This window comes from Argiope bruennichi, chromosome 9 (genome assembly GCF_947563725.1).
Source record: "Argiope bruennichi chromosome 9, qqArgBrue1.1, whole genome shotgun sequence".
Classification (NCBI taxonomy): Eukaryota; Metazoa; Arthropoda; class Arachnida; order Araneae; family Araneidae; genus Argiope; species Argiope bruennichi.
In genome coordinates, this window is record NC_079159.1 from 44,515,602 (window position 1) to 44,529,320 (window position 13,719).

Genomic DNA, 13,719 nt, shown 5'->3' on the forward strand with positions numbered 1-13,719 from the left:
TTTTTATCTAATTAAATTTATCTTTTTATCCATGAATAATTTATCTCTTCTTAAATCTGAAAGGCACATTTATAATTTCGTAATTTTCACACGAATCTTTACCCTGTCTCTACAAAGCATGTGCCAAAATATACAGTACTGAAATGAAAAGATGAACAAAATTACATTATTCTCAACTGTGAGTTTACTTTTCCTCAAAAGAAAGTAACATACATACATAAACACCATTAGCGTCTTGATTTACCACGTTAGGCGTAATGTAACTGTTCAAAGTGTGCACCGCCTCTCTATAGACAGTTTTCAAATCATTCACGCAGATTCTCAAGCATATCCTGAAAAAAAGGTTGCTGTAGATTCCTGCAAGAAGAGATGATTTTCTCACGTAATGCAGGAGCAGTCCTTGGTGGATCCTCACAGTTAAACACAGTTTCCTTTAACATTTCCCACAATGAGGCATCCCCCTCCGTTGACACAGTACACTACCAGAATGGCGAAATTTCGTAACAGTAGACAACATAATTGTGTTACTTTGTGCCGTCTTATTAAACTTCTCTTGGAATTGCTCTGCCACCTTTTTCAAACTCTATCCACCTTCGCGACTGCTTCCGTATGAGCAGAAATAATGTTCAGCTGTAAATACATTTTCCTCAGACGAGAAACCTGTTACCAACAACAACTGCACAACACAATATCCTTTTCGCTACTGTGAACACGTGTAGCTGGAGCTATGCCTCGTCGCCAAATGCAACCATGTATTCGAGATGCGCGAGTTTCAGTACCGTATATTTTGGCGCATACTGTATTTCTCGCTCATTCAAATATGATCAAAGCTAACGTATTTATCTTGTTTACAAGTTAACATAGGTACAATGTTATATATGCTTAAAGCGTTAACATATTGAAGAGAGTTATTAAGAGTTAATATATTTATTAACATACATAAGAGTTACCTAACATATTAAATTTACAGTGATTGAGAAGTAATCTGAATGATAAGAGTAACACAATTTAATTGCATTTTTCTTAGCTTCAAAATTAAAATTATTATTTAAAAAACACTTTTAATTAGACAAAAGATGGCATCAGACATTCTGTCTACAATTAAAAAGTTTAGTTCACCAAACGGCAACACCAATTTATTTAATCTCAATAAAAGCAGAAGTATTATTTTTATTTTCAAATTCGCATCAACACACTGCTTGTAAAATCAAATATGATATTTCATGATTCCTTAATGATATTTGAATATTTTTGCTTCTTTATTTTATTAACATATGGTACAAAATAACATAACTTTAATTTTCTTTTCTGACTAACAATTAATACCTTTAAAGTCCTTTTATCATTATTGCTAGTTTTATTGTTTTGAAATAGCTTATTCCACCACAAATTTGTGAGGACTATTACTTCCGGGATTACTTGTTGTATATGGTAATAATCTCAAGGATTCAATCAGTAAAATTTACAAACATGTAGTAAATTTGTTGTCCAGTACAAATATTATTTTTGTACAACAATGATAAGCATTACATAGTTTAATTTCCAACCCATTATATCTCCATCAATACTGAGAGACGCCAAAGTCACTTTCAATAAAAGTAAAACGGGACTCGAGACGCATGGATATCACTGTGAAATGTTTCCCCTTTCTGTTGTGATTGATTGAATAACTATGCTGTTTGTTCGTTAGTGATTGTCGCTCAAATAAATTTAAATGCCAGTGAAGCTTATCGGTGACTCTTAACTGATGTATATGCATACATTTGCTTATCAGTAATAAGCTAAACGGGATCTAATTTTAAATAAGCAATACTATCAATGTAATGGCTATAATTATAGAAACTATTGCCACTGTTAATGAGGAAAAATAAATTGTTCTTATATTAAAGGGAAATTCGAGAGTTACAGCATTACAGTGAGGTACCTAAATATGAATGATCTTAGGAAGGGTATTGTTAAGACGACAAATCTTTCATCTACAAATATATACTAATGCAATTTACTATATAAGTTAAAATAACGTAAATACTTTAAAGTTTTGTCAAAGTACATAATTAATGATTTCTAATGTCAACCTAGTACTAATTTCTCTGCAAAAGGATTCATAAGCAATCATTATATAATTTTAATAGAAGTTGTTCATTTCAAGACCTACAAATTTAATAAAATTCCAGTTATAGTACTACTGACTACTAGTATGTTTACTAGTACTACTGTCCAACTTAAAAAATTCGGTTTTCTCTTTTATAAATGATCCCGCAACGTCTGAAATCAGGCATTCAATATACATATAAAAGAAATAATATTCTACAATTTTCCTTTCAATTTTATATAATGCCACAATGCAAGCCAACAAAACATGTCACTGCTTCTTTTCAAATAAGAATTTTCTTATATATATTTACAATTTTTTTTCTTTTATGCTTGCAATAACATAAATTTTTGCATACTATATTAAATTAATATATTTATATATCTATCTTTCTCTCTCACACTTTATATATATTAATAGATAATCATAAGAAGCTATTTTTTTAAATGAAATTATATTAATATATAAGCTTGAATTCATCTTCCAGATCATAGTATGTTTTTCAAAAAAAATTCTTTAGAAAATAAAATGCTTTCTGAATTGTGTACCTAGCAAAACCAAGTCTGCAGAAAATATTCAATATACTAATACTTTATTCTCTCAGAAAAATCTACTTTTGGATATTATATTAAATGAAGGATTTCGGCTACAGAGTCTAAGAAGGTACTGGAAATGCTTACTGAAGATTAAGATCAACACTAAGGACATTAAAATGTGCACTTTCAAGCTTGTGAGCAAGAGTGAAATAAGGATATGAACCAGTAATCCGATTAAAATGAATTCTAATTCATCTTCCTTATTGTCATTTTGAATCTCAAGAATAAATCCTTCTTTCACATTACTTGGAGATATCAGTAACATATATGCGATATAAATTTGAAATAAATACATTGGAGATGGTAGACTAGAATATGTTTGTATTGGCTTAAGAGTTTTGAAATTATGGGTTGGTGTTTCGGTTGTTAGTTCAATAAGATTTGTTGAGAAATTGCTCAAGAAATATTATTGAATGAATAAAATTTAAAGGGTTAGATGTTAAAAACTCTGAAAAATATAGCATCATCAAATAGCTGCTTTTATTTCGATTTTTTAAAAATTAATTTAAAATTTATTTTGCTAGTAGGAATTTCTTTACAAATAATTTTCATACAAATAAATCTTAACTACTCTCAATAGTTATTTTTGCCATAACTTTATCAAACAATTATATATTTTTTTCATTTAAGAATGATTGCAAATTTAGTAGTTTTTACTGTAATTTGTTGTTTAAATCCAGCTACATTAAATAGTCATGATATGCCTGAAAGTATATGAGCATATCCCTCTATTATAACCCCCAGGGGGCACCTCAAAATAAGGATGAGATGCTTCCGGCATGGTGGTTGGATCTCGCCACCTTGGAGGGTATACAAATAGGTGGGGGATCTGACTCCTCCCATCGATGACGGGACGTACTTCCTTCGGGGAGGGTTGTACCGTGGCCGGTGATGGCCCTTACGACTCAACTACAGTTACCGCCAATGCTGCTGTTGCGGCGGTCCGGTCATTCAGTTTTTATGGTTTAAATCCGTGTGCCTTCATGGCGGGTCGGAGAGTCAGATGGCTGACTGGCTATCCCTATATTATATATAAAAAAATATGTAAACATTGCGTTTTATTCGCTTTGTAATTGGTAGATAGCGAGTCACTTGACCATGCCATTTGTGGATTGTTTTGTCAGTATGTTTGAAATATTATTGAAAATTACTGTTACGTTGCAGTAAATATTTATATTACGTTTGACGATAAAATGGTGGCAAAAGGAAAAAATAAAGCTTTAATTATTACCAAATAATAGAAATGAGTTTAAAACAATAGTATTTGCTAATTATACTTTTAAATACAGCATTTGTGGTAACATTAGTTAATAGATTTCCTCCCTCTTGCCTTTTCTCGAGAAACGGATATTTTTCCGCCTCTTCGCTAGCAACCGTCCAAATACCGAAGTAATACATAAGTAAACAGGGATTTTTTTTTTTTTTTTTTTTTTTTTTTGTAAATAGTAATAGGACATCCACAGATATGAGACGACAAAAAAAATAAAGAGAAATGCAGAGCTAAAATCTGCCAATTTGAAAAGAAAACTTTATCATGAAGCTGGTACGTTACCGATTAAACAAGAAAAATTTAATCAATGTTTAGATATTGGGAATATAAGCAAGTCATTTTCTCATTGTGTAAATTTGAGTTTTGAATCAGAAGTAGATCGATCGTCAAATGTGCATATGCCATAGAAAAATTAAGCTCCCAACGTTTAGTGAATGGCCCAGGAGTTTTAAAATTTACTAATTTGAATTGACGATTTCATTGAATAGAATATAGACATATACAGTAGCTGACAATATAGGTGTTGGCGAGAGAAAGCGAACAAAAGGCGACGCCCCTTAGTTAGGAATATTAAAATTATTAATTTTTCATTCAATTTCTGTTTTTTAACATATTTCCGCAATCCATTTTTCTTCAAACAAAACATATTCTATTTTTAGAGGTTAAATAGCAGAAAATAAAGCATTAAAACATTTCTTTCTTTTTTTTGTTTAAAAATGGTGTTAAGGAAGTTAAGATAAACGTTTTTCCTCTCTTATGATGTAATTTTAATAACAGTTTTGAAAACCATTAAAATTACAAGTACTATCGCAAATCATTTTGCTTCCATTTTGATTGCAGGAGCCGCGGTGGCCTGGTGGTAAGGTATCGGCTTGTGGACCGTAAGGTTTCAGGTTCGAGAGCCGATTTCAATGAAGAACCGTCGTGTAAGGGGGTCTGTTGCACGTTAAATCCGTCATGCCAAACGTTCTCCCGCTGGTGTGGTGTGGTGTGGCGTGGATAGGGGAGGGCCAGCTCAGGTATCGTCCTCGTCATCTGACCTTGGTTCAAAATTACCGTCCCAAAATAACCCTAGTGTTGCTTTACAACGGGACGTTAATATAACTAAAATAAACTAAAATAAAATTAACTCCATTTTGATTGCTTAAATATGTTCTCTGTACCTTTGAAAATAACACAAGAACAGTAGCGCTGACATACAAATCTAAAAGGATATATGCTGCAGGACTTTCTTTGAATGCAAAATCCAAAAGCGTTCTATAATATTTTTTTTGGTTTTTATAAAAAAATGTTTTAATCAAATCAGATTCTTTTATAATTCCTTACATATAAATCTTGACAACCGTATTGTTAAATACGGTTAATAAATTCAAACTGCCTGATAAAAAGTGTTTCTTAAACATTTTCTCTCTGTTTCTATCTCTTTCTGTCAAATATATATTTTTTGTTTCATTAGAAAAATTTTCTAAATAGGTAAACAAATAAAACCAGGAAGACTTCTTAAAATTCTCTATCTAAAAAGAAAAAAAAAATTGTTTAAGTTTACAAAGTTACCGTCTGGGAGAAAGGGGACACTTTCTACTTTCTTTCACGTCTAAAATTAATTTATTTATAAGTATTTGAAATTTTCAGTTCTTTTATAACATAAATTTGAAAACTAAATTTAAAATTTTATTCTGTTTATGCACTTAATGTGCAGCAGAAAGGAAATATGCAGTGCTTTAAATTTCTTCTAATTTCAAAATATATTTAATTGTAAATAAGATAAGTAATAAAAATATAATAATAAAGTATAATAAGTAATAAGAATTAAAATATATTACAATGCTTGATATTTTAATTCAATATAATGCGAACTGGCTATGACTTATATTTTCATTCTGCTTTCGCAACCAATGGATATTTGTTTAAAACATTTCTCCTCTTCACAAATTATTTCATTGCATCTGAAGATTGTCCAGAAACAGACTAGAAATGAGGAGCAGTTGCAATTTTTTTAATCCTAAAAAAATGGAAAATGCACTCAGATACCTCTTTACAAAGTGCTTACAGAATGACATCAGAAACACCAATTTTAAGAAACCAAGTCACGTTTTTTCGTTAGCACTCATTAATATTTTTAATCAGCTGGCTTAATAGCAGTATCTTTCAAAACAGCAAAAAAATCATTTGAAATTCTAAACCTAGTTTGTGAAGATTCGACTCTCCTTTTGCTATTTCCGTTTCAAGTTTTTTCCGTCTGTTGAATCCTTCTGAGAAAAAAAAATAGCAAGTCTTTTCTCAATTCATATGTTGATTTCCAGAGAGCATACCTAAAAATCATTAAGAATCTAAATTTTTTTAACCTTTTTGTAAGATCTCCATGCTAGCTATTCTGATCAATAATAGAACGCTTCTTCGTATAAAAGTGTCTTCAGTCAATTTAAAGAAAGATTTAAAAATAATGTACTCAATGAAATAAAATAAAGCAGATGTTTTTTTCAAAACTAATCTGAATACTAATTTGCATTTCGACATCACTGTACAAAGTGTAATTTCTTGACTCTGAGAATGGTTTATTTATGACAGAATTTAGATTCGTTAGCAGTGATACGAAGCATTATCTTGAACATTGAATAGTTTGTCTTTTAAATCCATTTCATGAAATTTAGATTTAGAACATTGATGACAAATTTAATTTTTTTTCGCCAACAGAATACTTTTAACTTTATTTAAAATGACCCGGAAGCATAAAATATCTAGGGATACATAATAAAAAAAATGCATTTTAAATTTAAAAAACAGTATTTTCAGTTTTAAAAAAACTGCATTTTTATTTTACACACATTCTTATGGATAAAATTTAATTATTTGTGACATGATATCGGATAATTAATGGTTTTAAAATACAGATCAACCTGAAAAGATACGCATGACTTGATGCGCATGTAGTTTAAATGAATTATTTTGAAATTTCAATGTATGAAAATGCCTTTTAATATGAAATTAATTATTCTTAAGCATATATTCGTAATTTTATTTCAGGAAATAAACTGAAATCGCTTATAAATGGGGCTTCGTATGAAAGTTAATAGAGAAGGAATGAAACAAAACAGAATATGATTTTGTTTTGCATTCGAAAAATCAATCTCTTAAAGTTACAAATTTCGTCGAAATACAAAGTGAATTTTATTTTACATTCGCCCCTTTTAACGAGCAACTGATTCACAGGTAAGACTATTCTTTTAATTCCAGTTAAAACTGTTGTACGTAATTTTATGTCTATGATTTTCTCAATACAATATTATGGCAAATGTTCTCAACTTATTTGTATACAATGACTTATCACAGTGATAGTACTTATGACTTATAGAATGTATTGTATCAATGAATTAAACTTTAAAAATTTAAGTATCAGAATACTACATTGGAAATTGCAAGTTTTCTTTGCATATGTATATTTATTGCATTGTCTTGCATATTGCATATTTATTGTAATGTAATTTCATTTGCTTATTTCTTTTTAAAAGTTCACGGATAATTTGGCGAAGAATGGGAAAAACGTAGAATTTAAATATTTACTGAAAAATGATTTTTTTAAAAATTTCAAAACGATTATGAAATGCATTGCTGAAAATACATCAAAACATAATATTCAAGGATTCGTCAAAATTCAGGAAATAAATACATGAAAGTTAAACTGGTATCATCATAAAGACTTTTTAATTTAAAATTATTCTAATTGGGCTAAATTCAGATTTATGCAATAATCTTTTTGATTTTTATTATTGGAGCTCCCAAAATCTTGCTAAATTAAATTTTCTAAAACTTAAATTAAAATTTTTATAAAATTACATCTTATTATTACTTTTCTAAATCCAATATATTTATATGAAACGTTTGGACTTATCTGTCTCCAACGGAACAGGAATGTCAACACATACACGTGGACACACGCATACACACTGTTTTATTATGTTATAGATAAACATGCTAGGAAATTCCTTAAGTTTATTTATGTCTAAGATTTGTATATATTTATCAAAACATTCATAAAAGATTAACAATCTCACCATTAACAACAAATTCCTACAAATAAGTTTTAAAGGAACTGCAGTACTCCTGCTGAATGACTAGACGTTCATCCATTCTTGGCGATCACGGAAAATATTTCTTATTATTAGGTTGTTACTTAGATACTTTTATTAGTAACGAATATATTGGTCCTTGAAAAGTGAGAATAGCTCTATCTCGGAAACAGCAATAAAAAGGTAAAGGAATAAGAAATAAAAATAAAGAAAGGAAAGGGGGAAATCAAAGTTAGGGGCTGCGGAGAATATATTTTCATTGAGAATATTCTATAAATTGAACATAGCGTGATTGAATGTCATGCATTCATTGAGAACTCCGTGCATTGAGTTTGTAAGAAGCATTTTACATGGATATGCCATTTTCTTTCTTCCGGAATCCTAAAACAGAAACACCTGGGGGTGAATATTCTTGTGTATTTTTACAGAGGCAGAATCTCTGAACATTATGTGGTATAACTTTGTTTGGTTATTACGCTTTTGGGAAAAGTTTAGCTGTTCGAGTTTTGCTCAAAATAGCGATCTTCTGATTCTATTGCTCTCTAAAAATGCAAGAAAATATATCGAAACATTATCAATAGGTAAACTGAAATTTATCAATGATATTTATGCAATATATTACTGTGTGCTTATTTAAATATTACTGTTTTCTAGGTTTCTGTTTCAAGCAGCTAAAAGCGGTCTATTTAAAAAATCTATTTAAAAAAATTAGTATTAAATTTAATTTAAAAATATTTTATTATTGAAAAAAATTCAATGCTTGGTGGTTAGATTATGTTATATGAAATAGGCTTATTTTTACCAGATTCTAAACACAAAAAATACGCAAATTTAAATTGCAAATTAGAATTATTATGCTATAGAACATGATTTATTATTCAGTCAAACCCATTAAACATTTTGATATTTATGCTATATATTTTATATTAAAAGTGTTACTTCAGTGTAATAACTTGCAGTTATAATTTAAACATATTTATTCCTCAATTTATATTTCTTTGAAAATAATTTTAATATATTTGTTAGCATATAACAGCAGATGTATATTTTTCCAGCCCATCTTGGAAATTCTTGGTATTACAAGTTAAAGACAATAATTTTAAGGAGATTTAAGATTACGATTATTTTTTTGAAATACAATATTTCAGCTAAAAAACATTTGAAATCAATTTTTAGCATTTTCTTTATCTCTAAATATCCGATTCATTTTATATTGAAAAAATATTGTAATAAAATTAAGTCACAATTAAAGAGATGAAATTCATTCTAATATTTTACTTGCGGAAATTATAGTTTTTTTTATATTTATAAGCCTGATAGTGCTGTTTTGTTACCTGTTCATACTTTTGTGAACTGTTTCATTGGTATTATGACCGTGTGCATGCCTTTCCAGAAACGTTTTATTACGATATGAAATTTTTCAGAATTTTTCTTCACATTAATCGATTATCAAAAATATTTTCCTAATTGTGATTACGACATTTTCCTTAACAAATATTTATTTATTGGTGATCTTTTAAATTTGTGAGATATATTTGTTAACAAATATAAGCACAAATTATTATTACAACTTTTATTGTCATTATCTAATTAATTTTTGAAAATGATTCGTTTTTATTCAATGTATGTCAGAAGAAGAATAATTTGTAGAAAATGAAATGTTGATCGATTTTAAAACATAAAAACACGAAATGCATTCTTGAAATCCGAAATTGTGTAGCATCATAACAAAAATGCTAATGAGAGAAATTTAATGAAATGCAGAGAATATTAATGCAGAGAAAAAATGTCATAATTTCTATTCTTTAAATGTATCTTAACATTAATTACTTTTAAATTACATTCCTCTTTGTTTAAGTTAAGCTTGTTAAGTTCCAATGATTTCCATATAACAAATGCAATGTTTGAGGGAAAAGTCAAAGATAATGTAACTGCATAAAAGAAATTAATTTTTTGTGACACTTATTAAAAGAAATGAAAGCAGAAATTAAATACTTTATGAATGAAATATTTGAGAATCGAAAGCCCTTTTGCAAGTTAAGATGAATTTGAAAAACAACCTTGATATATTTTTCTAGTATGCTTTTTTTAAGACAGAAAAGAATACTCCGTTTAATGATTTTTATTCAGAAATGGTTAGATGATAAATATTTGCTATATTTTAGTAATATGTTTTGATTATGTAATGCGTTTTGATCATTAACATACATTCTTCTTTATCAGTATTAGAGATACATTATATATATCTTTCATTAGAGTCATTTCCGAATTGATTGACTTGTTTATCTTCTGTATCAGTTAGAAAATAGTAGAATATATATCTTACTAGAAGTGACCCATTTTTGACTTTATATTTAATTATTATATTTTATGTCTTGTCTAGGTAAATGCAGCAGAATATAACTTGGCATATATATATGAAGCATAATTTTATTTTGAGTGTCGTATAATTCTTATTTTGTACTAATTATTTTTAAACGCTCTAGTGAATTTTAACACATTTTTATATTAAGCACTTAAATATAAGTCTGCATTAACTATTTCATCATATAACTAAACCTTAACCAAACTTTATTTAATCTCATTCAATTATTATTTGAACATTAATAAACAAAATAAATTGCCTTATGACTTCACATTGAAAATGAGAAAGATTTCGTGTTTGCACTAAGGGAATTTAGGAATCTAAATTCATCATTTACTCATTTTTAATTATAATGATAAATAGGAAGATATTTAGTGAACGATTTCAGGGATAATAGTACTCCAAAATAAACTATATCCTAATTTTGAAATTTTAATTTATGGTTTGTAGCCCTAATCATAAATTTTTATTTTGAAGATATGTCTAAACCATTATTTTTTCAAAGAAAGTATTGATAAAGGTATTTTATTTTTAATTTATAAATCTAGTAGGAGAAAAAATGAATAAGAAATGAGGATTTCACATTCTTCTTATAATTGATTTACAGGACTGATAATAGCTTTGTTATTATTTTTTTTGCCTATTGTATTACTGTTTGGGAGACGGATGGATTTGTTACTAATGAGAAAAGATAAACAAAAGGGATAATTCGATAAGAGGCTTTAAGATATCATAGATCCTTTGATGAATGTCTGATTAATGAAGATATCAAGAAATTTAGCTGATGTCTAAAGTTTCAAAAAAATCCAGAATAATTAATATAATATAATAATATATATATATATATATATATATATATATATATATATATATATATATATAATAAATATAATAATAATAATATATGTAATAAATATAATTATTTAATATAAAATTCTATTTGCATGAGTTTCAAGTTGAAATGCTTTATGTATATAGAAATTTTATTCCTAATTATAATATATTCTGATTTTTAAGTAACTGATGCCCATTTATTTATATTTTAAGATATTCATTGCGGCTAATGTTTTTCACGGCGCAAGAATTTATATTTTGCTTTAATGTCATGCTTGATTTAAAAGAAAATGCTTTATTTCTTTTTAAAACATTGATAAAAATATGTTTTGAATTTAAAATAATATATTTTATTGATTTTTCAAATAGCAATCATTAATATTGCTATCTCTTTTATTTTCTAAACTACCTGAGAAAGAATTCGGATATAACAGCTGCACCTCGTCCGATAATCGAATATGGTCACTTTCGTAATGTTAACATTCATATATTAAACAATTTTGCAGTCTTACTTCTTGAGGGGTTATTAATCTTCTATTACTGATCTGCATTTCTTAGAATTCCCTAATATGCAAACAAACATTAATTTTGAAATTAAAAATTTAATAATTTTTTATTAGTAATATCATCATTACAGGGAATAAATTCTTTTAAAATTCATTCATTTGTTCAATAATTTTCTACTTTGCCATGATTATGCTTTATAATTCCTTACTCTGAAGAATTTTCTTCATATAAATTTAAATAGCGATGCTAAAAAAAATCAAAAGAATGGTATTTTAATAAATATATTCCAAGTAAACTAAAATTATAATCACATTTATATGAAACATATTAACTTTTAAAGAATTTTCAATATATTTCGAGTTATTTTCACGTTTTCTTAGCTTTTTATAACGTTTCTTTTTATTTCTACGAATTCTGATTTTTACTATATATAATGACAAATATACAGTTTATGTTCTTTTTTTCATTTACAATAATTTTTAATACATCTCATATTCAACCTCCATGATGATACGAAAGGATACAGATAATTAATATTTAACAATTTGATTAACAAATGGTGCCTCTTGTGGGTAAACTATATTTTTTTAATTAATATATTAATTGGTAATTATGAAGTTTGTATTTATTAAACTACTGCTTTCTCAACAATTTCAAAAAAAATCCTGTACTCCAATTTATCATAAAGTTATTGAAATATAGATTCCAAAATTCCTACTACTTGACTGCCTACGTTCGAGACAATTTTTTTAAAAAAGGCTATTTTTTAAGCTTTAATTGGTGTTTTCTAGTTAAGTGGGATATTATAAGAATAAAAATCTATTTTAAAAAATTCTGTGACTGCCCCATTTTTTTGAATTGTCAAATTTGATGTAAATTTTAGCAAAAATCAACCAAAACGGTTAACACTCTACACAAAATTCTAATTCAGCAATTAAAATTTTCTTTACACATATCATACATAACATAGTTATCTTCAAAATGAACTAAAATCTAAGAGATTTATTAAAATGCAAAAATATTATGAAGGTTTTTATGTTGCAATGTACACATTATTCCTAATTTTTTCAGATATTTTCTAACAAAAAAGGCTATAAGTAAAAAAGTATTAGATGTATAACAAAACTTTTAGTTCATTTCATAGACAATGATATAAAGATCATTTTCTGAAAATTTCATTAAAAAATATTAATTAATGCTGGAGATATCATGTCAATGGTTTACAACTTCTATCGAAAAAATTATTTTGAGAAAAATGAGTTTAAAGTTTACAGTTAATTTAAAAAAGCATTTCCTCTTAATAAATCAGTCTAAAATTCTCCACATTTATAGGTCAAACCTTCTTTTACTTCATGCATTGCACATTTTCTCTTTCTCTGAGCTCTCTTTTTCTTTCTTTGAACTTTTGCAGCTGGTAATGAGTGCCTTTTTGAGCTACAAATTCGCTCATAATCAAAAAGCTTTAGTCCTTTATGAATTTGATTACCAACTTCTATTTCCAATTGATTTAATACACTTTTTATGCCATTCCCACCTTCATTAAATTGAAGGACAGCAATATAGGACCCCAAAGACAGAGTTTGGAGCTCAACAAAATGTTGTTTTGGGACTATATTCCAGAGCAAACCATTAAAACTCTCATTAGCATTTTGTGTCATTCCATGCAAGCACTTCTTTAACAGTTTTTGATCACAAAGCTGTATATATAAAGGTTTGATGATGTTAATAATTTTTTCTGGAAGTCCAATGGATTTCCCAAGAAAGGATTTCCCCTGTGCCATAGCTCGTTGATATTTACACCAGCTATCGACACCTACTGGACATTGCCCATGCATAGGATGTTTTAAGCTGGAACAACAGTGGTAAAATGCTGCAATAACTCCAGACTGCATGTTATTTAGATTATCAAGATTACTACGAATGACAGTTCCATAGTAATTCTGTAATCTGTCGATAAAATTATCAGTTAATTTGCCCTTGCCTTTCAG